Genomic DNA, 25,137 nt, shown 5'->3' with positions numbered 1-25,137 from the left:
CCAAGCAGGGATAGGAATGAAGGCAACATGATCATCTGATGCCCAGAGTCCCACCCCAAGCAGATCTATGCTTTCAATGTAATCTGAAGCAAGCAGTATTTTACCTAACCATACAATACCTACCTGTGAAGAGCTAGAGAGTTTGGTAGGTTTTTCCCTTCCTAAGGGTCAATGTTCTATTTCACTGGGGAAACAAAATTCTTTTTCTTTAATAAGAGTTAGCCCTGTGTGTGTGTGTGTGTGTGTGTGTGTGTGTGTGTGTGTGTAGGGGGAAGGCTCTCAGAAAACAACCAGAATTTCTCAAACTATGGGTAATAATGGCTAAATCACTGCAACCTTTGGTTCTCTCACCTATGAAAAGGAACATTGTTAGCCACAGTAGAAAAAGAGTAGGTGGAAATAGCTAAAGAATGACTGTGCCTCAGATTGCTAATAGAAAATGAACCATTTCTATGAAATAGTCATAAGAGGTTCAATTTACTCCAGAAAAATACAGACTTCTGCATCAGGTAATAGGAGTTAAGTGACTTCCCCTTACCTCAAAACCCTTAGCTGAGTCCTTCAAACTCTAAAATAATGATGTTGTAATTTCTGACTTGCATCCCCGCAATTCATAGAAATAAAGAGTAAACTTAAAAGTTCATTTTTTTTTTACAAAACAAAGAATTAAAAGAGAAGAATAACAAGTTTAAAAAATAAACAGATATTATAATTTGGAGAGATGAGACATTCCACAAGAATGACTGGTTTGTTGTTTAAGTGAAAGTCTGTTTCAGGGTTTCTGAATGGGATGTTTTTACTGAAAACTTTAATCATCTATAATTGACAAGCATAACTAAAGAGCCTGGAATGGAGCACTTGAATACTTCAATTAAGTTCTCATCCTTTTACTCCCAAGTTCCAAGCAGCACTTTTCTCCTAGGAGGGAGACAAGTGAAGTCTTCATTTATTAGTTCTCCCTGCATTTGTGGGTGTCCTGCCTGTGCACAACACTGGACTAGAGCAAGAGCTCTGAGTAGGAGAATGAGGGACATGAAAGAAGTAAAACCCGTGCAGCTGGAGATGGTGACTTCTACATATTCTGCATTCTTTCCTTCCAGTTTCTCATCATTTCAAAGGTGAAAGAACTCAGAGGTTATCTAGTCAGAGACTGCATCAGGATGCTGAGATGCTAAGGGCTAACAAGGGGAGAGACGCAGGTGTTGCCCCTCCCCCATAAAGAACAATCTGCTCACTCTTCTCTCATCGATTAGGGGCTTCTAGAAAAGGGAACAACTAAATACAGTTTTTTGGTGGGGCTGGAGTTAGGGGCACTACAAAGGAGAGAGAATTCTGTAATATGTGGTAAATGATGGTTGGAAGCTACTGCAATAATGCAGAGAAGACAGGGGCCATAAGACGCTCCTGAGGCGTGCTGCACCCTGCATCCCTTGGCTCTCCTTTCCCTGATACCAGAATATGTAAGGATCAATGTAAGGTCTAGGGTCTAGGAGTTTTATAGCCCAGCTGTATTAGACCAGTTTAATACAAGCAACAATAAGAGTCATAATATCAGGTACTGTGTATTAGATTATCTGAACTTAGTCCTCGGTTTCTGGTCTCCTGAGTTCTACTACTGGGAGGTAAGGTCAGAGGGATGGGTAATGTAACAGGTGAAGGTATTTGCTGATAAACTTACGGCTCAGGAAGAGTCCAATGAATGTGATGCTCATTACTTTCTCCATGCCAGATTCAGGACTCGGTGATTAAAACATCTTCTGGTTGTTTTTTTTCCCCCCAGAGAAAGGAGGAGGAGATCTTAGCCCTTCTGGGACAGGGCCAACTTGTCTTTAGGACACAGCTCTTCAAATTTTTTTTTAGCTCATATGCTGGCAACCTTTATGATTTGGGCAGCTGAGAGTGGCTACACTTGACTAGGCAAAACTTTGATGAAGGACTTTTAAGAAGGGCTTGAACAAAGATCTAGTTCGAAGACTCCTTAGGAAGCTACCCTGCTTCAGCTAACCTGGGGGAATCTGATGGAATCAAGCAATCTGTCAACAAACATTTTAAAATATTAGAACATTAGTGGAAAGGGTGAGCATGAGATCTCAAGGACTTAAGGGGTGGGGGGAGAATGAGATTAAATAGGAGTGCTGAGGCTGTGACAGATTTCCAAGGATTATCAGTATAGGATATGTGATAGTGAGGATTTCAGTGCAGTATCTTGGATTATATGATCAACCTAAGTTATTGATCCTGAGTTTAGGAAGGGAAAGGAAGATCTATTAGGAAAGGTCAGGGAATCAACCACTAGAGGTCAGCCAGGGACCTCAACTCCCTAGGATTTATCTGAACTGGGCAATTCCAGATCTATGTTTCATTGGTGGTTATAAGACTTTAAGTTCTGAATTGATTCCTGCAAAAAAAGGTAGCAGGAATGCAGAGCAACAGATTTGGAGTCAGAGGGTTGGCTGTGACCTGTTTATTATGTGGTTGTGGGAAAGGCATTTAATTTCTATAAATGTTCCCTTATCTATAAAATGAAGCAGTTAGATAATATCTAAGGTCCCATGACCACCTCTAATTGTCTAAATCTGAAAAAGGCAGAGAATGATTAGGATCTGGCTCGGTACCACGAGCTTTCTGAGACAGGCCAGATCAGAGGGCTTGCAAAAGAAAGGGAGACAGACAAGTTATCAGTACCTTTTCCTCTATAGAAGACTAGAGAACAGATAGATCCTCAAGATGGATCCTTAAGTTACTTGAGGGGAGGGCCAACAGAATTTTCAGTTAGAAAGGACCTCCTGGGCCTCTCTCATTCAACACACATTTGAAAAAGGGATCCATTTCCAACAAACCTGACAAGTGATGAACAAGCTTTTGCTTCAAGTCCTTGACGAAAAGAGAGTGCATCAACCCAAGGAAGCACATTTCCCTTAGGGACATAAAGACTCAATCGGCTCCTGCTCCTAGGTTTGGCCTCAAGCACCACCAAAAACAGGTTGAACCTTCTTCCAGCTGAGTTTTTACTCTCACTTTTTATTCTCTAAGGAGAAGTAATCAAGCAACCTAAGACCTGACCTTGTTCTGGGCTAAAATGTAGTAGAAGGAACTTACATTGGGAAAGGTTCTATTCCCCCCAGGTCTCCCCTCAGAATGACATTGTAAAGTAGAAAGGGGCAATGCTCTATGTGCTGCAGTTCTGGGTTCTATCCTGCTTTGACCAAGAGGCTGGATATTCCTGCGGGATGTATTGCCTTTGCCAGTTAGTGCTAAATCATTTAAAGTGTGTGTGCATGCACATATTTATCTATCTAGCCACACAATCTGCCTGTAGCCTCTGCCTAATAATCACTAGCCCTAGTGAGTCTGTCCTCCACTTTATGTATTACCTTCAGGCTTCACCCTGATTCATGAATATAAAATTGATGGTGCCCTGAATTTGTACCAGACTTTGTCTAAAGGTGAAACCAATGGTAACCAGTAGGCTTCTGCATTTTTTGTAAATAGAAACGGGTTCTTTGTAAATGGTTTCATTGTAGATGGTCCAATTATCACAGTGTAGAAAATGTTAAACATACTGAGTTTTTGAATAAGTAATCAAAGAAATGAAAGACAACTATTACAGCTCAGTCTCTTAGGATTTTGTAATCCTAAAAAGTACATGACTAGGCAATATATGAAAAGTTTCTGTATTATTATTAAGCCTCAACCAGGTTGAGGTAACTAACAGGTGAAGGTATTCACTGCTGAACTTATGGTTCTGGAAGAGCCCAGTGAATGTGATGCTCACTACTTTCCCCAACAAAGGTTGAGGAACTAAACTAAGAGAGGAACCAGCAATAGAGGATTTGGAATATGGAATATGAATTAAATATGGAAAATACCAATTACTTAAGTGGCACATGGATTTTTTTAAAATAAGCATTATATCCTATATTATAAAAACAACAAACAATTACATTATTCTATTTACTTAAACACTTCAAGGACCTTTGATTTCATTAGTGATTACCAAAGCAGACTTATTTTCCCTGAAACTCCCCCTCCTCTGCTATTCATGCCATACTAGATTGTCTTTATTTATTTATTTTAAAATTTATTTTTATTCTCATTTTGTACAAATGCTTTTTTACATTAATAAAATATTCTACTCTTGTTTACAAGTAAACAAAATACCCCTCCCCCCATGAATATAGATAGACTTGTTTGGGTGAAAAAAGTAAAGGGGAGAGAAAAAAATTAAAATTAAAAAAAATAATAGTAATAATTGTAGATATGGCCAGGTGGCAAAATGGATGAAGCACCAGCCCTGGAGCCAGGAGCACGCGAGTCCATATCCAGCCTCGTAAACCCAACAATCACCCAGCTATGTGACATGCAAGCCACCCGATCCCCACTGCCCTGCAAAAACCAAAAAGAAGAAAAAAAAAGACCCAAAATAAAATAAAATAGTAATAATAGTAGGGGGTGGCTGGTTGGCAGACAGAGCATTGGCCCTTGAGCCAGGAGCACCTGGGTCCAAATCCGGCCTCAGAGACCCAAAGATCCCTCTGCTATGTGGCCCCAGGCAGACCACCCAGCCCCACTTGCCTTGCACCCTCCCCCAAATAATAATAACAAAAATGTGCTTCAGTCTTTGTTCTAACACCAACAACTCTGTCCCGGGTGGATCACATTCTTTATGATAAGTCCATCACAAAAGTTACTTCCATATTTTTCCACCGTTGCCATTGTTGATCACAACTCCCTCCTTTCTTATTTCTCCACTACCATGTACTGTATTTTCTCTCTCCTTTTGCTCTGACTCTGCTGTAGGGTAGCTGAGTGGCGCAGCAGACAGATCCCTGGTCCTGGGGCCAAGAAGCCCTGGGCCCCCATACCACCCCTTAGGCCGAGCATCAACCTGGCCCTATGGTCCTGGGCAGGCCTTCCAATCCCAGCCCCTTGCAAGAAGTAAAAAAGAAAATGTGTTATATCTGACCACTCTCCCCCCCCATGGTCCATCCTCTCCTCCATCACTCACATCCCCCACTTCCCCCTGTCCCCTCCCTCCTTCTTACTCCAGATGTCTATATCCCATTGAGTATATTTGCTGTTTCCTCTCCTAGCCATCTCTGATGAGAGCAAAGGTTCCCTCATTCCCCCTTGCCTTCCCCCCTTCCATATCATTGCAATAGCTCATTGTAATAAAAAAAATCTTATTATGTGAAATATCTTGGACTATTCCCCCTCTCCTTTTTCTTTCTCCCATTCCATTTCCCTTTTTTTTCTATTGACTCCATTTTTACACCATATTTTATCTTCGAATTCAGCTTTCTCCTGTGCTTCAACTATAAAAGCTCCCTCTACCTGTTCTATTAACTGAGAAGGTTCATATGAATATTGTCAGTGTCATTTTTCTATGCAGGAATACATGCAGTTCATCCTCATTAAGTCCCTCATATTCCCCCCGCCCCCAATCTCCATGCTTCACCTGAGTCCTGTATCTGAAGATCAAACCTTCTGTTCAGCTCTGGCCATTCCAAAAGGAACATTTGAAAATTCCCCTGGTTCATTGAAAGTCCATCTTTTTCCCTGGAAGAGGACATTCAGCCTTGCTGGCTAGTTCATTCTTGGCTGCATTCTAAGCTCTTTTGCCTTCTGGTATATTATATTCCAAGCCCTACGAGCTTCCAATGTAGTTGCTGCTAAGTCCTGTGTGATCCTGACTGCAGCTCCACGATATTTGAACTGTGTCCTTCTGGCTGCTTGTAATATTTTCTCTTTGACTTGGGAGTTCTGGAACTTGGCTATGATATTCCTAGGGGTTGGTTTTTTGGGATCTCTTTCTCGGGGGGATTGGTGGATTCTTTCCATTTCTATTTTGCCCTCTTCTTCTAGAACATCAGGGCAATTTTCCTGTAGTAATTCTTTGAAAATGATGTCAAGGCTCTTCTCCTGATCATGACTTTCAGGTATTCCAATAATTTTTAAATTATCTTTCCTAAGTCTGTTTTCCATATCAGTTGTTTTTTCAATGAGATATTTCATATTTTCTTCTAATTTTTCATTTTTTTGGTTTTGAAGTATTGATTCCTGATTTCTGGTAAATTCATCAATCTCCCTGAATTCTATTCTTTGTCTGAAGGATTTGTTCTCCTCAGAGAGTTTTCTTATCTTTTTTTCCATCTGGCCATTTTGCTGGTCTGTGAATGACCATAAGTGGCCCCCTCTGCCACAGGGCTGAGGTGGAGGGGCTGTTGCTGTTCTATGGGGGGGCCTAGACTGGGATCAGAACCTGAATGTGGTCAGAGCCCCAGAGTCCTGTTCCAGGGGCAGAGGACAGAGCTCGGCAGTCTCTCTCTCTCCACTCCCCTCCCTCAGCTCAATGGGCCCATGTCCTGGGGGCTCCAGCTTACGGGCTCCACCTGCTTCTGTTTCCGGGTCTGAGCTGTGGAAAGACCAAGCTGCTTGCTGTGTGCCCTGAGGGCTGGGCTCCATGTGCTCGCTCTGGCAGAGGTCCCCCACTGTTCCTCCACTTTGTGCCCGGTGCTCCCCGGGGTGCAGCTCAGGAGACTCCCCCGCTGCTGTGAGCTGAGGCTCCCAGCACCCTGGGGCTGCCTCTGGGAGGCTGAAGTTCTTTCACTCTGGTGGGCCACCCCTCTGGCAGGCTGCCCCTCCGACCCGGGGAGCAGAGCCTTTCTGCTCTTTTCCAGGTTACCTTGAGTAGGAGAACTGCCTCACTGGGTCCCTTTGTGGGTTCTGTCTCTCGAAAATCTATTTAGAGTCCTTAGCTAATGAGTTTTATCAGAGAGCTCCTAAGACTCGATCCCTTCTTGTCGCCATCTTCCATACTAGATTGTTTAATGAGCTTCTAATGCCTACAACATTATTAACTTTGTGACAAACCTTTCTGTGCTAAACTTGGTTTCTTCTAAACTTAGGCTGATCTTCAGATGCTTACTCATGAACATATTCTGCTTTGTAGGAACCTACCAGATCTTGTTTTCTGCTGAAATAGGCTTTGAAAATTGAGCTGGACTTCACAACACAATGACACATCAGATTATAAATTTAGTGGACTATAACTAAGGAGAGGACGATGAGGAGGATGACAATGATGATGTTTTTCCTTCCATTTTTTTTTTCCTTTTTGCAAGACAATGGGGGTTAAGTGATTTGCCTAAGGTCACACAGCTAGGTAATTATTAAGTGTCTGGGACCAGATTTGAACTCAGGTCTTCCTGTCTCTAGGGCCAGTGCTCTATCTATGGTGCCACCTAGCTGCCCCTAGTCCTTCATTCTCAAAGAAGATGACATCAGGGAGGTGAAGCTATAACATGCACCTAAATTAGATATGAGTGAGGGGGCCTGTGCTAAGTCACCAGTCTCACTTTCTCCTCCAGAATCATCTAGATCCAGTGGCCAGACATGGATCACTCCAGAACAGCTGGAGATGACCTTGAATGTGAGGCAACCAGGGTGAAGCTACTTCATATGTATCTAAGGCTGGATTTGAACTGAGGCCCTTTTGACTCCAGGGCTGGTGCTCTATCCACTCACTGAACCACCTAGCTGCCTACTAAAGGGTATGGAATGACTAATTTAACTCCCCAAAGCATATTTTTCCTAATTGAATTATAACAAAATCTCTATGCTCTTAATAACTAGCACTATATCCTTTTACCAAAATATGATAAGCTATTAAAATATAAACTTACTAAGACTTTTGGGGACATACATTTCCCAATTACATTTAATATTCTGACACTTTTAATTTAGAGAATTCCTGATAAAGAAACTCCTATTAATGCAGCCCTGCAACTGCTCTGTATTTGTTACTTTTTTTTTTTTTTTTTTTTTTTTTTAGTTTTTGCAAGGCAATGGGGTTAAGTGGCTTGCCCAAGGCCACACAGCTAGGTAATTATTAAGTGTCTGAGACCTGATTTGAACTCAGGTACTCCTGACTCCAAGGCCGGTGCTCTGTCCACTGCGCCACCTAGCCACCCCAGTATTCATTAGTCTTAAAGAGCTTCATGGCACTGAAAGGTTCCATAAGGCTGCCTTGGGACACCGAGCTACAATGTGAACCAGTCAGGTCTTCCTGACTCAAAGTTCAGCACTGTAGACCCCATACCATGCTTTCTGGTGGGAAATGTCCTCATCTGCTAAACTTTTTCCTCTGTCATTTCCCTTATCTATAAAATACATTAGTGTTATTTTGCATTTATTGATGGGCCCTTCCTCACCTAGCAGGAATAAATTAGTAAAGGGGCCGCTAGGTGGCACAGTGGACAGAGCACCGGCCTTGGAGTCAGGAGTACCTGAGTTCAAATCCGGTCTCAGACACTTAATAATTACCTAGCTGTGTGGCCTTGGGCAAACCGCTTAACCCCATTTGCCTTGCAAAAACCTAACCCCCCCCCAAAAAAAATTGGGAATAAATTAGTAAGCAGGGCTAAAGGCTATAATAGTTAACAGTACACTTGATGAACAAATATGCACTTGAGAAATATGCTCACTAATGGTAGTGAAAAGGAGTCTGGTACTGTTAATTAGCTTTTAATATTATAAAATAGACATAAAGTGACATAAAACACTAAAAATTCATTAATTTTGATGAATATTACAGTGCTGAAGCTGGAAGGACATCAGAGATCATCTACCTAAACCACCTCATTTTATATATAAGAAAACTGAGACCTAGAGAGGGGGAATGATTTGTCAAAGGAGTCAATGACAGAGACAGGATCTGAACTCAGATCCAAGACTGTTTTCTTTGTACCATGATGTTTAGTATTATTTCCCTCCTTCCTTGTCCCCAACCCTGTGCTGAAGTCTAGTAGTCTGAGAGAATGATCAAAAATAACCACATTTATAGAGTTGCCTAATTACTCATCTACAATCTTTTGAGCCTGGTACTGGGCTAGTCGATGCTGCCAAATTAGCAAGGATTAGGTGCCTTTCTTGTCCCCTTGCCAGTAGGGTATGGGAATCTCTCTAGGATGCCTTCTTTTGCTCTGTGGTTAGGATGAAGGGCTGAGTCTGGTGGCCTCATGTTTCTCTTGTCTACTTGCTGCTAGCAACAACAATAGAAACTCAGTTGTGGGAGGGGCTCCCTGACCCACCAAAGGGCTCATAAGTAGTGAAGCTGAACTGCTTTGTGCTAGTTGGTTTCACCTTTTCAGGCTCCTCTCATTAAGCTGACACTAATAGTGACTTTTATCAAATTATTTCCCTTCTCCTTCCCCCCTCCTGAGTCCCCTGGGCTAGTCAGTGATTTATAAGGAACTAATTCTGTATTCTTCTAATGCCACTCACTTATCTTCACTGATAGCAAAGTCCTCAGTCATTGAGTCTTATCAGAAATTTCTGGTGCAATGAACACCCATGGGGTGATGGCAAGACCAAGTACACCTGCTTATTGGAGCTAGAGGTTGGCAACTGAGACCAAAGGTCAGTAACTGAGAAAAGTAAGAGATAAAAACAAGTGATTTCAAAATAGAATCAAACTCTATTTTCAGACAATTTGTAACCCAGCATAAACAGTGTAGTGTGTAAAATGAACAAAAGACATTCCCAAGCTCAAAGTTTATCTCCTTGACCCACTTCTTCATATGGAAGGAAAAACAAAATAGGAAGAAGAGAGAAAATTTTATCAAGTGAAATTTAAGAAGTACTGTGTATCCAAAAATTTAACATTGCTGTGTTTTACACACACACACACAAACACACGCTAACTAGATTCAGAGAACAAAGGAAAATAGTGGATGAATATTGTAATAAAATGAATTCTTCAAAATTGAAAAAATTCTGTACAAATAAAATTAATGTATTTAGGACAAGTTGAATGAGGTAAATTTTTTTCTGTCAAATCTTTCAGTTAAGAGAGGAGTTTAGTACCTGAGATAACAGAACATATATCACCAAAAGCAATTCAGCAAGAAATTTAAGTGATGAAAGAATTTGTACAAACATTTCATAAAAGAGAAATTTTAAACTAGTAACGACCATATAAAGAAGTGCTACAAATCACTAATAATAAGACAAATGTAAATTAAAACAACTCAGAAAATTGGCAAAGATAACAAAAGAAGAGAATAGTTAATGTTAGAAGGACTGTGGAAAGATAGCAGCAGATACAAAGTAGAGCTGCAAATAAAGGATCTAAAATATCCATACTCTTGGATTGAAAGAATCTACTACTAGAAATATACTACAAGAATGTTCTTGATAAGAAGATAAATCAAAATACATAAGGTAGCACTTTCTGTAGTAGCAAAGTAGATGCCCATTGAATGAGGAATGGCTAAATAAACTATGGTACAGTATATGAATATAATGGGATATTATTGTGCTACAAGAAATAATTATTATGAAGAATACTGAGAAGCATGGAAAGATGTTAACTGATGCCCAGTGAAGTAAACAAAGAAAAAATGATATTCATAATGACTACAATAATGTAACTGGAAAGAATCACCACAAAAAAAAACTGAAAGAGAATGTTGCAAAATTACAAAGAATAAGAATGATACTAAAAAAAGTGATATCAGAAGATACATCTCCTTATTCCTTTGCAAAAATGAAAGGCACATAGGTATAAAGCACTGATTAGATTTTTCATATTTTTTCAATTCATTGATTGACTTAACTGATTGTTTTTTCTTCTTTCTTAAAAATATTCTTAAACAAGTGGCAGTGTTAAAGAATTGCTGACTGAGAGTTGGAGAGCCTGCTTCACTCTCCAAAACAAACAGTGCAAGCAAGATTATAGGGGGAAATGACTGTTTCCAAGAACATTGTGATTTTTCAATTGAGAGTTGTCTATTATACTGTAATGATGACAACTGTACAACTTGAACTTTATTTAGAGTATGCAACTAGATTTGCTTATTGATGCCCTCAGAAACAGGGGTCTTCTGAGTCATTTTATCTCTACAACTTTGCTTTTATTATTATTTTTTGGGAACACAGAACAAGATTAACTTGCATCTTCTCTTTGCAGCACTATTATTGTTTGAAGCACAAGTTGGAATATTTGCTATAGAGCAAAGTCTACCAAGAGGTTACTCAGCTTTCACCTTAACACACTGGTTGACACACCAATTTTAATCTCTCCAGGAAAAAAAAAATCATAGGACAGTCAGAGGAAGTGATTAAACACAACAAGAAAAGTGAATTTGCAAGCAGTCAATTCAGACTCATTTTTGACTCTTCATTTCTTCTTAACTCACATATGCAATTTATTGTCAGATCTTGACATTTTTTTATTAGGGTTAGGGTAGATCTTGACATTTCTATTCATAATATTGTATCCTGTAGATGTGGCCTTCTCTCCATTGAGTTAAAAAACTCAACACTAACAAGTTCTGCCATGGATCCCCGAAAATAAGACCTAGCATGATTTTTTTCAGGATGCTCCTAATATAAGCCCCACCCCAGAAATAAACCACAGTTAAGATCAACAGCCAGATAGACATATTCATTCTAGTAGAGGCTCTCATTATTCTCCATCTGGCTTTTGCAATGGTGCCCTTGCCTCAATTTATTTTCCATTTAGCTATCAAAGAGATACTCTTAAAGTGTAGTTCTGGCCGTGTTTCCACACTATTTGAAAAACTCTAGTGATTCCCTATAACTTTCAGGATCAAATTTAAAAAAATATCTTCATTTTGGTATTTGCAACCCTCCACAGTCTGCCCCTTTCTAATCTTGCATTTTACTTCCTTCCCTACATTCCTTACATCCCACTTCATGGGCCCACTTGTTCCTAGCACTGGCCTGGCTATTTACCATAATTTGGAATAGTGGCCCATCACCTCAACTTGGCTTCCTAGGCATCCTGTTCAAATCCCATCCTTTGTAGGAGGCTTCTCCTGGTATCCCCCTCTTCTTCCCTCCCTCCCTCCAAAGCTCCCTCTCTTCCAGGATTACCTTCTCTCTATTCTTTATATATCTGGATTACAAAGTTACTTGAACGTCTCCCCCATCAGAATGTGAGATCTGTGAGGTTAAGGACCAGATTTTTTACTTTCTATATCCAGCATGGTGAAGGTCTTAATAAATGTTTGTTAATTAATAGAAATGTGGAGTGAGGTATATTACTTGATGTATGATATGGCATCAGCATGTTCTGGGGATGGTGAGAACATCTTCCTATGGCCATCTGTCAGATTCTCTGCTGTCCTCTGACATGGCAGGTAAAGAGCAACCCAGCTTGGAAAAAGTCTCTACTACAATGTTCTGTGACTGAAAAACACAGAACTGTCCCATCAGCATTTTTTAGTTTTTTAAAATTCTTTTGGGTTTTTAGTTTTATTCTATTGATTAATTTATTCTGATCCATCTATTCCAAGCTACCTGATCTATCTTGTAAAGAACTAGAACCATCTATAAGCTGACTGGAGATAAGGGTGAAAGCAGTCTGTAGTTATGAAACAGAGCAAAGCCCAGAATGGAAGGGAATTCATGGATTTATCAGTTTGGTGATCTAATCAAAGGAGTTGATTAGTAAGAAGTAGCCTTTTCTTTGTGGCAAGTTTCCACTGGAATGGTCAAGGTCAAGGCAAGTTCTCCCAACACTCCAGTCTCCTTTGGAGTTCCTTATTCTTCCTGCCAGTACCTTCTCTGTCGTCCCTGCTCTGTCTCCTCTCTTAATTTCTTTCTGCTGGCTCTTTGCTGCTTAGAGACTTACTTTTTTCACCTGTAAAACCAGTGGATTAAGTGATTTTCATGGCTCTTTCTAGTTCTAAACCTATATTCCTAATAGAACTTCTATAGAATCTTCTTCAGTATCATACAAAGCTGCAAGAATTCCTGGTTATAATGTCTCTTGCTGCTGAACCCTGACCAATCAACTGAATTACTGGTCACAAAAAAGTGACCCAAAGATCCCAAATGAGACCACAAAGACCTCTGCATTAGGTTGAAGTCATCAGTATTTTCCTGCTTTATTAATTTTTTACTCTTCTTCTGCTGCCACAAGGAAAACTGCTTTTATTTTTGGTTCAAACAGAAGCTCTAGACATACTCGGGCTGAAATTGAGGGTCTAAGTTTGATCAGAGCTTTGATTTAAGGAAGGGTAGTATTTAGTTTTAGAAGAGTCTCCAAGGTGCATGGTGTTTGACTGATTTACACTTTCCTAAGGCAAAAAAGTGGGGTTCAGAAATAAGTGGGCCAGGGGCGGCTAGGTGGTGCAGTGGATAAAGCACCGGGCCCTGGAGTCAGGAGTACCTGGGTTCAAATCTGGTTTCAGACACTTAATAATTACTTAGCTGTGTGGCCTCGGGCAAGCCACTTAACCCCATTTGTTTTGCAAAAAAAAAAAAAAGAAATAAGTGGGCCTTACTAGCATCCTGGAGTAGTTGAGTGTTATCACCACTGAGCAGTGACTCACAGGTTGCTCCAGTTATTGCTTGTTTTCTTAAAGATGATTGTTTAGACTCTTTGTCATTGGAGCATGCTTTGGTCTTCATTTATTGCATATTTTGTATGAAGTCAAAACATTCACTTTATGGTTTGCATCTAGGGAATAAATCAGAAACCATGGGATGTGTGTGTGTGTGTGTGTGTGTATGTGCCTGTGGACAGTCACTTCACTAAAAATAGTTCAGGAAATGGCTGGGTAATAAATATAATGTAAGATATTTTAAGGTTAGAACTAGGGGAGAAAAGAGGCTCAAACATGATTTACAAACAAAAAAGGCCTCAATCAGGAATTTAGAGAAAAGCCAAAAGAAGGAAGCACTGATAAAGTAGGGCTAACTTTGGAAGGGCTGAAGAACACAGCAAAAATCCTGAAATACTTACTTTTAAGAAAGTGATTGTGGTATTAGTTGATGAATAGATAAGATTCATACCTTGGTAAAGAACAAGTTAGGACAGGAGAATAGGTGTTACAGAATAATGTGCAATTTTAGTATTCTCCCTAATCAAACTTTAAAACTGTTTTCTATTTTTGCATATGCAAAGTCAGCCAGCAGGAGAGAAAACGATAACAAAGGGTCTGGAATTCCAAAACTGGATATAATGGATCCCAGAATTATATAAAATTGGTTGAATTTGAGTCATTATTTTTGTTTCTTATGTAGACATTTAATTTGCTTTCAATTTATTCTTTAACTAGAAAAAATGAATGCCTGTGATTGAACAGAATTTATATACATTTGTTTGTCTATAAAGGTTTGAAGAATCTTAGAACCAATGCAAAATTTCTGAAAGGATTTTGAGAGAAAAAAACTGTTGCAATCAAATGCTAGCTAATTTCCTTATCAGTGAAGAATAATTAGCAAATTCATTAATTATCCTATTTACATTTAATTCCCAGAGCTAATTGTTTAAGTAGTACTGCCAAGTTTATAGATCATTAGGGATCACAAATAAATGAAAGTATATTTGAATTTCATAGGACTTTACCTTTCTAATTAGGAATCCAAGCTCAGTCAATACTTCTGACAAAGGCACATAATCTTGACTTAATACTCAACAAACAAGGATTATTTCATTAATTGTTCTCTCCTGTTACATTAGCTTACCTACAAGTGCTCAAGAAATGCTTCTTAACTAACCTGATCATGTAAACTATTATAACATTTTGTGTACATAAAACCACAGTAGTCTTAAATAAATAGAACAGATATTTAGAGGGGCATCTAGGCCTGAATTTCAACTTTGTGAGTTCAAATCTAGCTTCAGACACTTACTAGTGGTGTGATCCTGGGCAAGTCACTTAAACGTGTTTACTTCAATTTCCTCACTGGTAAAAGGAGCTGGAGAAGGAAATGGCAAACCACTCAAATGGGGCTAGTTGAACATAATTGAAAAATGACTTACCAACAACAACAAAGTTCTTTAGAAGAAAGTGTACTAATGTTTCCATTCTTTTTTTTTTAGGTTTTTGCAAGGCAAATGGGGTTAAGTGGCTTGCCCAAGGCCACACAGCTAGGCAATTATTAAGTGTCTGAGACCGAATTTGAACCCAGGTACTCCTGACTCCAAAGCTGGTGCTTTATCCATTACACCACCTAGCCGCTCCCATTTCTTTTTTTTTTAGGTTTAATGTTTCCATTCTTAAATTAATCACAAGTCAGTTCTGAATTCTTATATTCTTAACTTTATAAACTTTTCAAATTATCTAATCTTTGCTGCTTTTGCAATAAGAAACCTTAGGAATATAGAGTAACTGCTCTCTCAATGGCAGTAATTGGGGGATAACAATGTTTAATAGTAGTGAAATTACAGAGGAAACCAAAAGTATGTTTTTTTCTTGTTTTTCAACTTTGGCACATGCTGTAGAATCATGCATTTATGGAGATACTCTACTACTTTGGGGGATATGTGATTTTGTAGTTGTGGTGACTCTTTCCAAGGGCATAGATAGAAACCCATCACATGCCTTCCCAATTTAGGCAAGGCCTGATTCCATCTTCCAATAAATATTTCACGGGGGCTTCCTGCCTAAGTATAAACATTTCATGGTAATCAGTGGAGTATATGGGTTCTCTCAGTTATCCCTAGTTATTGATACATGACTGGCACACCTCATTTTGCAATCATTCATTTCTTTGGTAATATGTCCTACCCCTATCTCCCATGCAGTAATTCACTTGTCTTATCATGGCCTCTCATGGACCTGCAACTTCAGTACTTTAGTGATATATCATGCCTGCAAAGCATAATCTCCAAAGTACTGAAGTTGCAGGTCCATGAGAGGCATGCAGATTATGCTTTGCAGGCATGATATATCACTATATAAATTTTTGTGGGTTTTGTTGTAGGTTTTTTGTTTTTGTTTTTGCAACACAGTTGGGGTTAACTGACTTGTCCAAGGTTATACAGCTAAGTAAATATTAAATGTCTGAGACTGGATTTGAATTTGGGTCTTCCTGATGCCAGGGCTAGGATTGTATCCACTGGACCATCTAGCTGCCTCATAAATATTGGTTTTTGTAAAAAGAAAAACTGTGATTTCAGGGGTCTTCCAAAGCACTACACAATTTCCCAAGTACAGTCCAACTTGTTCTCCTATTCTCCTGAGCCCAGTTCGTTGATAGGTAATGTTCTTATGCAAAATGAAGCTTTTTAGTTTACAAGATGTTTAGAAATCTATCGCTGTAACTAGAGAGAATATTATTTGGATAATGTAGATTTTTAAACAATCTGACTTAGGCATGCATTTTCACTGAAGTACCTATCTAATCTAAATTCTTTAAGAATTCAGTTTAAATGGGCAGTTTTTGCATTAAGTCTCCTTATGAGAAACATCAATTTATTGTGGCTAATCCATTCTTGCCCTTCAAAAGTCTAAATTACATTAGTAGAGCTAAAGAAAATAAGATGCTCAAAGTTAGATTCATTTAAAAAAGCAAAAGCCCCAGAAATAATTAGTGCCTGATGCATAGACATGAGCAGCATGAACACTGAAGTTGCTTAGGAACAAGTTAGGTGAATTTAGAAAGGAAAGGGAAAAGGCTATAAATCACTGAAGGAAAGAATAGCATTGGCCTTAATCATTCTTATATTCATGTTCATTGGCCAAGACTATATCTTACTCCCAACCCTGAATATAATTTTCTTAACTGGACAAGTTTATTTGATTATAGAAATTTTCCAGTTGTACTATGCCAATTCATTTATCTATTCACTCAAAAAGCATTGATGCTTTCTTTCTACACAAAGACCAACTCTTCGCTAAGCATTGTTTGAGGCACTAGGAGATAAAGAAAAAGACAAAATAAGACCTGGCCTCAAAGAGCACAATTTCTGTTGAAGAAGAAACACGAAAATAAAAATGATAACACAGATGCAGAGGTATGAAGGAACATATTTCAAACATCCAAATGTTTCTTAGGGATCTCCTATGTTCCAGGCCTTATACTAAATACCCTGGCTACAAAAATTTAAAAACAAGGTTCCTGCTCTCAAAGATCTCACATTCTTTTATATAGAATAGTAGTTTCTATATTATTTTTTGGTAAGGTTTTGAATTTTATACTTTTCCCTCCCCCCTTTCTCCCCCCTCCACAGAAGGCAGTCTGATAATCTTTCTATTGTTTCTAAAATTGAATGTTTTGAGAGAAAAGATATATCCTTGAGGAAAAAAATAAAGTACCAAGAGACAGCAAAATTATGTAGTACATAAGACTTTTTTTTTTAAATTGAAGGTCTTTGGTCTTGTTTAAACTCTACAATTCTTTCTCTGGATACATATGGCATTCTCAGATACACCATTTTAGTGCCTGATTATTGCACTTAAGAGATGCGCATGACCATTAAGGTTGCTCATCACCCCCATGTTACTGTTATGGTGTACAATGTTTTTCTGGTTCTGTTTATCTCTCTCAGCATCAGTTCATGCAAGTCTTTCCAGGTTTCTCTGAACAAAGACCTCACATTCTAACCAGGGAGACAGTGACCCAAGAACAAAGGGACATATACAATATAGATAATGCCAAAAGAATGTATTCTAGGAGACAAGGTACATAGTTAGAGGAAGCCTGGAGGTGGAAGTGAGGAAGAATTCCAGGCAGGGCAGACAGCTTGGAAAAGGCACTGGCTGGAAGACAGAGTAGCCGATTCAAGGAACAGGTGAGGATGGACTGTTGAGTACTTGGAAGTAAAGTGCCAGAAGTCTAGAAAGCCTGTTAAAGTCCAAGTTGTGAAGGGCTTCAAATGTCAAAGAGAACATCTTACATTTTATCCTAGAGGTAACAGAGAGTCACTAAAATTTACTAGTGTTTTAGGAAAAACCACTTTGGAAGCTGAGTGGAGAACAGAGTGGGGAGATCCACCAGAAGGCTTTCACAACAGTCCTAACATAGGGTGAAGAACACCTGTTCCACATGACGACTGTGTGAGTGGAAAGAAGGCGGCATAGAAGTGAGATGTGAAAGTGAACAAAACAACAATGGTTATAATGGAGTGAGAGGAGTTGCAAATCTTGATGACTAGGGGAATTATGGTCCTCTTGAAAGAAATAAAGAAGTTCTAAAGAGGGAAAAGGTTAGGGAGAAAGATAATTGAGTTCTGTCTTGGACATACTGAACTTGACTTACAGGTCCATCCAGTTTGAGATGTCTAAAAGGTGATGTGTGGCTGGAGGCTGGAGTAGGGGGCTACTGTGGTGAGCAAGGAAGGGAAGTGATTGAGGAGGTTTAAAGAACTGCTTTCCTAGGGGTGGCTAGGTGTTGAAGTGGACAGAGCACTGGCCCTAGAGTCAGGAGGACCTGAGTTCAAATCCGGCCTCAGACACTTAATAATTGCCTAGCTGTGTGGCCTTGGGCAAGTCACTTAACCCCATTGCCTTGCTGGAAAAAAAAAGAATTGCTTTGCTAAAGTGAAGGTGCAGGTGAGATCAGACCAAGTTCATGATTTCTTCTAGCTCTATTCTAACTGAATGAGAATAGAAATGTAGGAGGAGGATAGTGGTAGTAATCCTATCTTGGGGCTTTGACACATTATGATTTTCAATAGGATAAGTGTTAAAGATTAATGGATAGGAAAGGCAGGGCAGTGGAGCTTATGCTGGGGTGATTGCTTGAGATGACCTGAGGGGTGGAGGGATTAGAGGTCATAGAATACAGGAATAGAGGAATACAGGACTTGGAATCATAAAGCATACAGATGTAATGATAAAAGATTATGATCAGGAATCAGAGGAATTTCAGAGCTCATGAAGTTGGATGTGGTTAATCCTTTGTGGGGTGATTATTACATTGGGCATAGTTGTCTCTGTGTGTGGATGAAGTAGAGAAAAGGAGGTCACGATAATGAAGTAGACCGAGGACATGAGAGGTCAGGACCTTTCAGAAGGCATCAGCAGATGTGCTTAAAGTCCCCCAGTATGAGGGCAACTTTGAGGTGGAGAACAAGACTGTGAGCCAGGCATTGACCTCATTAAGAATGTCAGGAGCAGGGGCGGCTAGGTGGTGCAGTAAGCACAGGCCTTGGAGTCAGGAGTACCTAGGTTCAAATTCAACCTCAGACACTTAATAAATACCTAGCCGTGTGGCCTTGGGCAAGCCACTTAACCCCACTGCCTTGAAAAAATCTAAAAAAAAGAATGTCAGGAGCATATCCTGGAGATCATTAGATAGATCTGGACTGGGTGATTCATTGGAGGTAGTCAGATTTTTCCTTCAAAACCTGTTTTCAAATCCTGCCAATGCTATACTCTGATCTCAGGCAACAGAGCTTCACCCCTCCAGGCAATGTCAAGACTATTAAGTTAAAGTGAAAGTGTCAATGGATGTTACAAATATCAGGTCCATTCTTTTTCCTTATCTCTTTGGAGAATATATTAGAGGGGGGAGACAGGGAGACCAATTAGGAGGTCCATGCAATAGTCCAGGTGAGAAGTGATAGGGCCTAAGAAGGGGGAAGATATGAAAAATACTGTGGAGCATTAACAGCAACATTGTGAGATGATTAACAGTGATGGACACAGAAGTTCAATGATCAAGGACAACCCTGAGAGACCTATTGTGGAAAATGCCATCTACTTCCTAATGAAAAACTATGGTGTTTGAAAGAAGAGCAAAGCATACTTGGAAACTTCTTTCATATTTTCTTCTTTCTCATGTTCTTCTCCTTTAATTTTAGGGTTTTTTTCTCCTTTAATTTTAATTCCCCTTTCACAACATGATTAATATGGAAATGTTATAAATGATTGTACACGTATAACCTATATCAAATTATTCATTGAAATGGGGAGAGGAGGGAAGGGATGGTGGTAGAAAAATGTAGAACTCAAAATCTTGCAAAAGGATGAATGTTTAAAACTATGCATGTAATTGAAAAAATAAAATAAATTTTTAAAAAGGAGATATAATTGTTAAGATTTGGCATTTAATTATAGATATTGGAGCTGAGGAAGAGAAGATACCAAGCCCAGATGACAGTAATGCCCTAAATGGAAATAAGAAAGTTAGGAAGAAGGAAGTCTTGAGGGAAAACTAATGAATTCAATCTTGTACATATTGAGTTTGAGAACTGATTGGAGACATTTAGTAGTGAGTTGATGTTATGGGAATGGAGTTCAGGAAAGAAGACCAGAAATGGGCATAGATATCTAGGAGTCATTCTGCCTAGAAATGACTTTTTAACCCAAGGAATCTAATGCCGTCTCCTATGACATTGCTTTGTAAATTTACCTACTATAATTCATACAGTAAAATCCAACTTTTAGATAACAGCACTCAAATAATGTTTATTTTATATATTAACCTGAGTGAAAATTTAAAAAAATCTGAATTATGCTAATGTTTTAAAATAAAATCTTAATTCCAATTTATTATATTCCTTTATTAAGAAGGGGACAGAAAGGTCAGTGGCATAGGTACATTTTATTTCCCATTTTTCAAGTAGAATACAATAAAGGTGTTTTCACTTTATTTCTAATGAAAAATCAGTTTTAGAATTTAGTTAATTTTTTTTTGTTTTTGTTTTTTGGTAGGTTTTTTGTGAGGCAAATGGAGTTAAGTGGCTTGCCCAAGGCTACACAGCTAAGTAATTATTAAGTGTCTGAGATCACATTTGAACCCAGGTACTCCTGACTCCAGGGCCGGTGCTTTATCCACTGTGCCACCTAGCAGCCCCTATTTAGTTAATTTTTTAAAAAGATTTATTTATTTTGAGTTTTACAATTTTTCCCCTAATCTTACTTCCTTCCCCTACCCCCCACAGAAGGCAATTTGTCAGTAGAATTTAGTTAATTTTTAAAAGGTAACCTGGTTACTAGTTTGACTCTATAGTGTATACATCTGTATACAGCGTTTAGTGTAGACAGCAATTCTTTATTTTGCTTTTGTGAAGAACCGGAAAATGTCAGGAAAAAATGTGAATATAAAAAAAAAGCATATGCAAATTTTGTTAGGAGAATATTAATATTACCAAACTCAGTAAGAGTTTGCTACTAATTGCTACTGTTTTTTTTTTGGTAAGGCAATGGGGTTAAATGACTTGCTCAAGGTCACACAGCTGGATAATTATTAAGTATCTGAGGCTTGATTTGAACTCTGGTTTTCCTGACTCCAGGGCTGGTACTCTATCCACTGTGCCACCTAGCTGCCCCTGCTCCTAATATGTTAAAAGACCTTATGTAAGTTAATTTATGAAAAGCTTTCTGTTTCTTATTTAGTATAATGATGTCATGCAAAATTTCTTGTTAAAAACTACACAAGCAATTGAGATACCTCAAAAGGTGAATAACAACTCATTTATTCCCATTGTTTAGTTTCTGGAATATAACTGCACATTGGCTTTGCCCCTAAATCATTAAATTATATCAACTGAATAGGTTATATGTTACATTGTGTAAATATGCACTTGGGAGACGTGGGACAACACAGCTTTAGCTTAATCTACCTAATCCTTCCAAAGTGAACACTGTCTAGTCTAGGTTCTTTAGGATTTTCTCTTTTTCCTCTGTCTTCTCCCTTCTTTCTAAAGGTCACTCCCTAATGCCCTGTCAGAAAAAAAATCATTTAAATTTTTTGGTAATGGTTCAGATTTCGGTCTAAATCACCTTGCTTAGAAGTCCCATGTATGGCCATTGGTGATAAACATTTATATGATAGCTAGTTGGTTCCATGCAACAGGATTTTCCGTTCTTTGCAAAGTTAATTGGCCAATTCACTCCAACAAACACATATTAAGGACTTAAATTGTGTAGGGTACTATTGAATTTGGAAGGACAAAGGCAAGGAATCACATAGTGCCTACAATCTGGGAACTGACATTTTGCAGGTGATCCAATCTTTTCATTTTAATTTGTCCTGATGAGTGTGCCATGATCCAAGCAACTGCACTAGTTAAGTTTCCAAATTTCTCATCAGCAGAACTGTTTCATGAGTTTTTATAACTGAGCACAGCAGTAATTCTGCGGGTAGTCTTTGTAGAGGTCAAAATCTTTCCATCTATCCCTAGAGAATACTGAATATGTATCTAGGCATCTTTTCTCTCACAGTATAATTTTTAGGAGACTGGAATGCTTTGTGGTCTGGGAGAGAAAGGGGAGATGCAGGAACAGTCACCATGGACAATTCCCTCTTCATCACCTCCTGTTTGGGGGTAGGGGTTTGCAAGGTGAAACAAGTCTCTGATTTAAATTGGGGTGGGATTTAGAAGCTTCAGAAAAGCCACTGGGCTAGTTCTATTGTTTGGTGGTTTGAGAGGATAGTGAGGACCACAGCCCTGGAGTCCTTGACAAATGTGAAATTCTAGCATAAGTCTGGATGAGATAAGGGAGTTAGAAAGTAGTAATGTGCTCTGGGAGTGAGCTCCTCTGAGGTCAGAGTTAATCAGTGCAGGTGCTAGTGTGGACTTTGGCAACCACGATAGGACATGTGATACTTGATGTGAAAACAATATGAATGAACTAAAAGTGGGGGGGGCCAACTAGGAGGGAAGATCAGTGACAAGTGCCAGGCAACCATCAAAGACCCCTACCAACGCAGATATGTCAGAATGGAATGACCTAGAATGAAAAGCTGTAAGAAAATTCTATCAGGTAAAGCATACCTGAACTGAATGCTTCAAAGCTCATGTTTCTGTTTCAGATACAACTGCCTGTGGGGGTCCACCCAGAGTGAGGCAGGGAACTAAACATAATCACAGACCTAAATTATTTTAAAGTGGACTAGGGGAGTTTGCTACTACCCATCATTAATCATCCCCTAATCTTTATTTGTGGTAATTTTTTTTCTCAGTCCCAAATCTCAGAATCATAAGTGATTTTGAATTTCAAGGAATCAAAAGTAGGAGAGGGACTGTAATAAAGAAGATTTTAATCTATCAGAGAGCAATCCATAGAGTGTCAAAGATTCTAGAAAGCCTGCACTATTTGAGACTTAAGAGATGGGTAGTTGAGAGCTTGTCCCACATGTAGGCTACAGCCTGGGTATGCCTCATGCCTCACTATCTTGTGTTGAGTCCACAGAGTTGGTGTCACATGTGATTTTAGTATAATTCAAGGAACCTGATCATTTGATATTTATCTACACAAATGCCTGATTAGAATATAATTACACTGGTTTCAAGTCACCAACTACTAATTAAATATCTCTACCTAGATGTCCCATTGAAACAAATTCAACATACTATGTCCAAAATGGAACTTGTCACCATTCCTCCTCTATTCCTATTCCTACTCCAGCCTTCATCATTTCTATTGAAAGGATTATTATTCACCTAATCAAATGGTTACAAACTTTCAAGTTACACCTTGACTCTTCTCCCCTTCCCCCGTCTCTTCCCCAGGACCATTATATCAATTGCCAAGCCTTGTTTAGGGTTTCTCCTATCTCTACCCCTCTGACTATTCTCACCAGCCCACTCTATTTGTAAAGATAAAATATAAATTGTATAAGCTGTCCTTTATACATGGAATATACTTCTAGCTCATCACTATCTCTCAGAACCCTCTGACTCAGCTCACCAAGGTGTGAGACTATCCTTGATCCATATCTTTCATACTGCTTTTCACTTTGCTCCATCACTCTCCTCCCCTTTTTAATGCTCTCTTTTCAAATTTTGAAATTTCTAAAAAGTCCTCTATACCTATACTTTGTAAGGTTTTTTTGGGGGGGCATAAAAGATATATTTGTCAAAAAGTTTTTTCTGTATTTATTGAGAATATGTGGTTTGGGGTATTTTAATTTTAATATGATTGCTTTCCTAATGTTTGAACTATCCTTGCATACCTGATAAAATTCCACTTGATCACAAAGAATAATTTCTTGTATTACTCACTGTAATCTGTTTGATAGGATTGTGTTTAAAAATTTTCAGTCAATGTTCATTAATGATATGAATTTGAATTTAATTTATTTTTAGTTACTGAATCCACTTAAAGTCTATTTTTAGGGCGGCTAGGTAGCGCAGTGGATAAAGCACAGGCCCTGGAGGCAGGAGTACCTGGCTTCAAATCCTCTCTCAAACACTTAACAATTACCTAGCTATGCGGCCTTGGGCAAGCCACTTAATCCCATTTGCCTTGCAAAAACCTAAAAAAAAAAGTCCATTTTAGAAATATCACTTAATAGTAACTCTGATTGGACACCTTGTTGTCTCAACTTCATGATTTATACACAGATGATGAGATTATATGGTTTTCTTGGGTTATTTCTAGAATTTATAAACATGTTTAAAAATTTTTCAAGTATTCATTACATATAAGAAAACTATTCTAATTTTTGTATTCTGTATTTTACTGAAAAATCTATAATATTTTAAATGACATAAGTCATTATTTTTTGAGGATATGCTCTGATACTTTTAAAGAAGCCAACAACATAATTGGATGTTATTGGTCGTACTAAAAAAACAGGGATGGAGCATGTATAAACCTGTTTCTGAAGCTTTCAACTTCAACCAATTCTATGTTTCAGTACTGACAAAACTTAGTGTATTTGTCATGATTTGTAAATCCTGAGTAGTCACTTGATTCTTCTCTTGCTTTATAACTGTGACAGAGAAATGAATACTTCATCAGTTAAAATGGAAATAGATTTGGATTCACTCTCTTCCTCTCAAGAATGAGTGAGAAGCCCCAATACAGTAGCATGATAACTACTATCATATGGCCACTGGGAGAGATGAGCTCAATTAGAAGAGCCTAATCTTTCATGTTCCAATCTCCTGAGCAGAGGTGATTGAATATGGATCTCTCTCAAGATGGCCATGTCCAAGCTTGGAAGTGACTCTAAGTTCCAGAAGTCAAGAAATTCTGGGTCCATGGATGTGAGAGAACAAGACACTTTGGGTTCATTGGTCAGATTTGATTGGCAGCATGAAGAGTTTCTGACATCAGAGAAAAGAGTCTGTGTTTCAACACCAACAACTCTGTCATGGGTGGATCTCATTCTTTATGATAAGTCCATCACAAAAGTTACTTCCATATTTTTCCACCGTTGCCACTGCTGATCGCAACTCCTTCCTTTCTTATTTCTCCACTACCATGTACTATGTTTTCTCTCTCCTTTCATTCTGACTCTGCTGTAGGGTCGCTGAGTGGTGAAGCAGACAGATCCCTGGTCCTGGGGCCAAGAGGCCCTGAGCCCCCATACCACCCCTTAGGCCCAGCATCCACCTGGCCCTATGGTCCTAGACAGGCCTTCCAATCCCAGCCCCTTGCAAGAAGTAAAAAAGAAAATGTATTATATCTGACCATT

General features: G+C 38.8%; 1 protein-coding gene across 2 annotated transcripts in view; it reads right to left on the bottom strand.

Moving 5' to 3' along the window:
- Window positions 1–25,137, bottom strand: part of PLEKHM3 (pleckstrin homology domain containing M3) — a 224,128-nt gene that overhangs the window by 6,497 nt on the left and 192,494 nt on the right. The window lies entirely within an intron of this gene.

The sequence above is a fragment of the Macrotis lagotis genome, chromosome 6, assembly GCF_037893015.1.
Source record: "Macrotis lagotis isolate mMagLag1 chromosome 6, bilby.v1.9.chrom.fasta, whole genome shotgun sequence".
Taxonomy (NCBI): domain Eukaryota; kingdom Metazoa; phylum Chordata; class Mammalia; order Peramelemorphia; family Peramelidae; genus Macrotis; species Macrotis lagotis.
The sequence above is the reverse complement of the archived record's forward strand: the minus strand, read 5'-3'. Positions and strand labels throughout refer to the sequence as shown.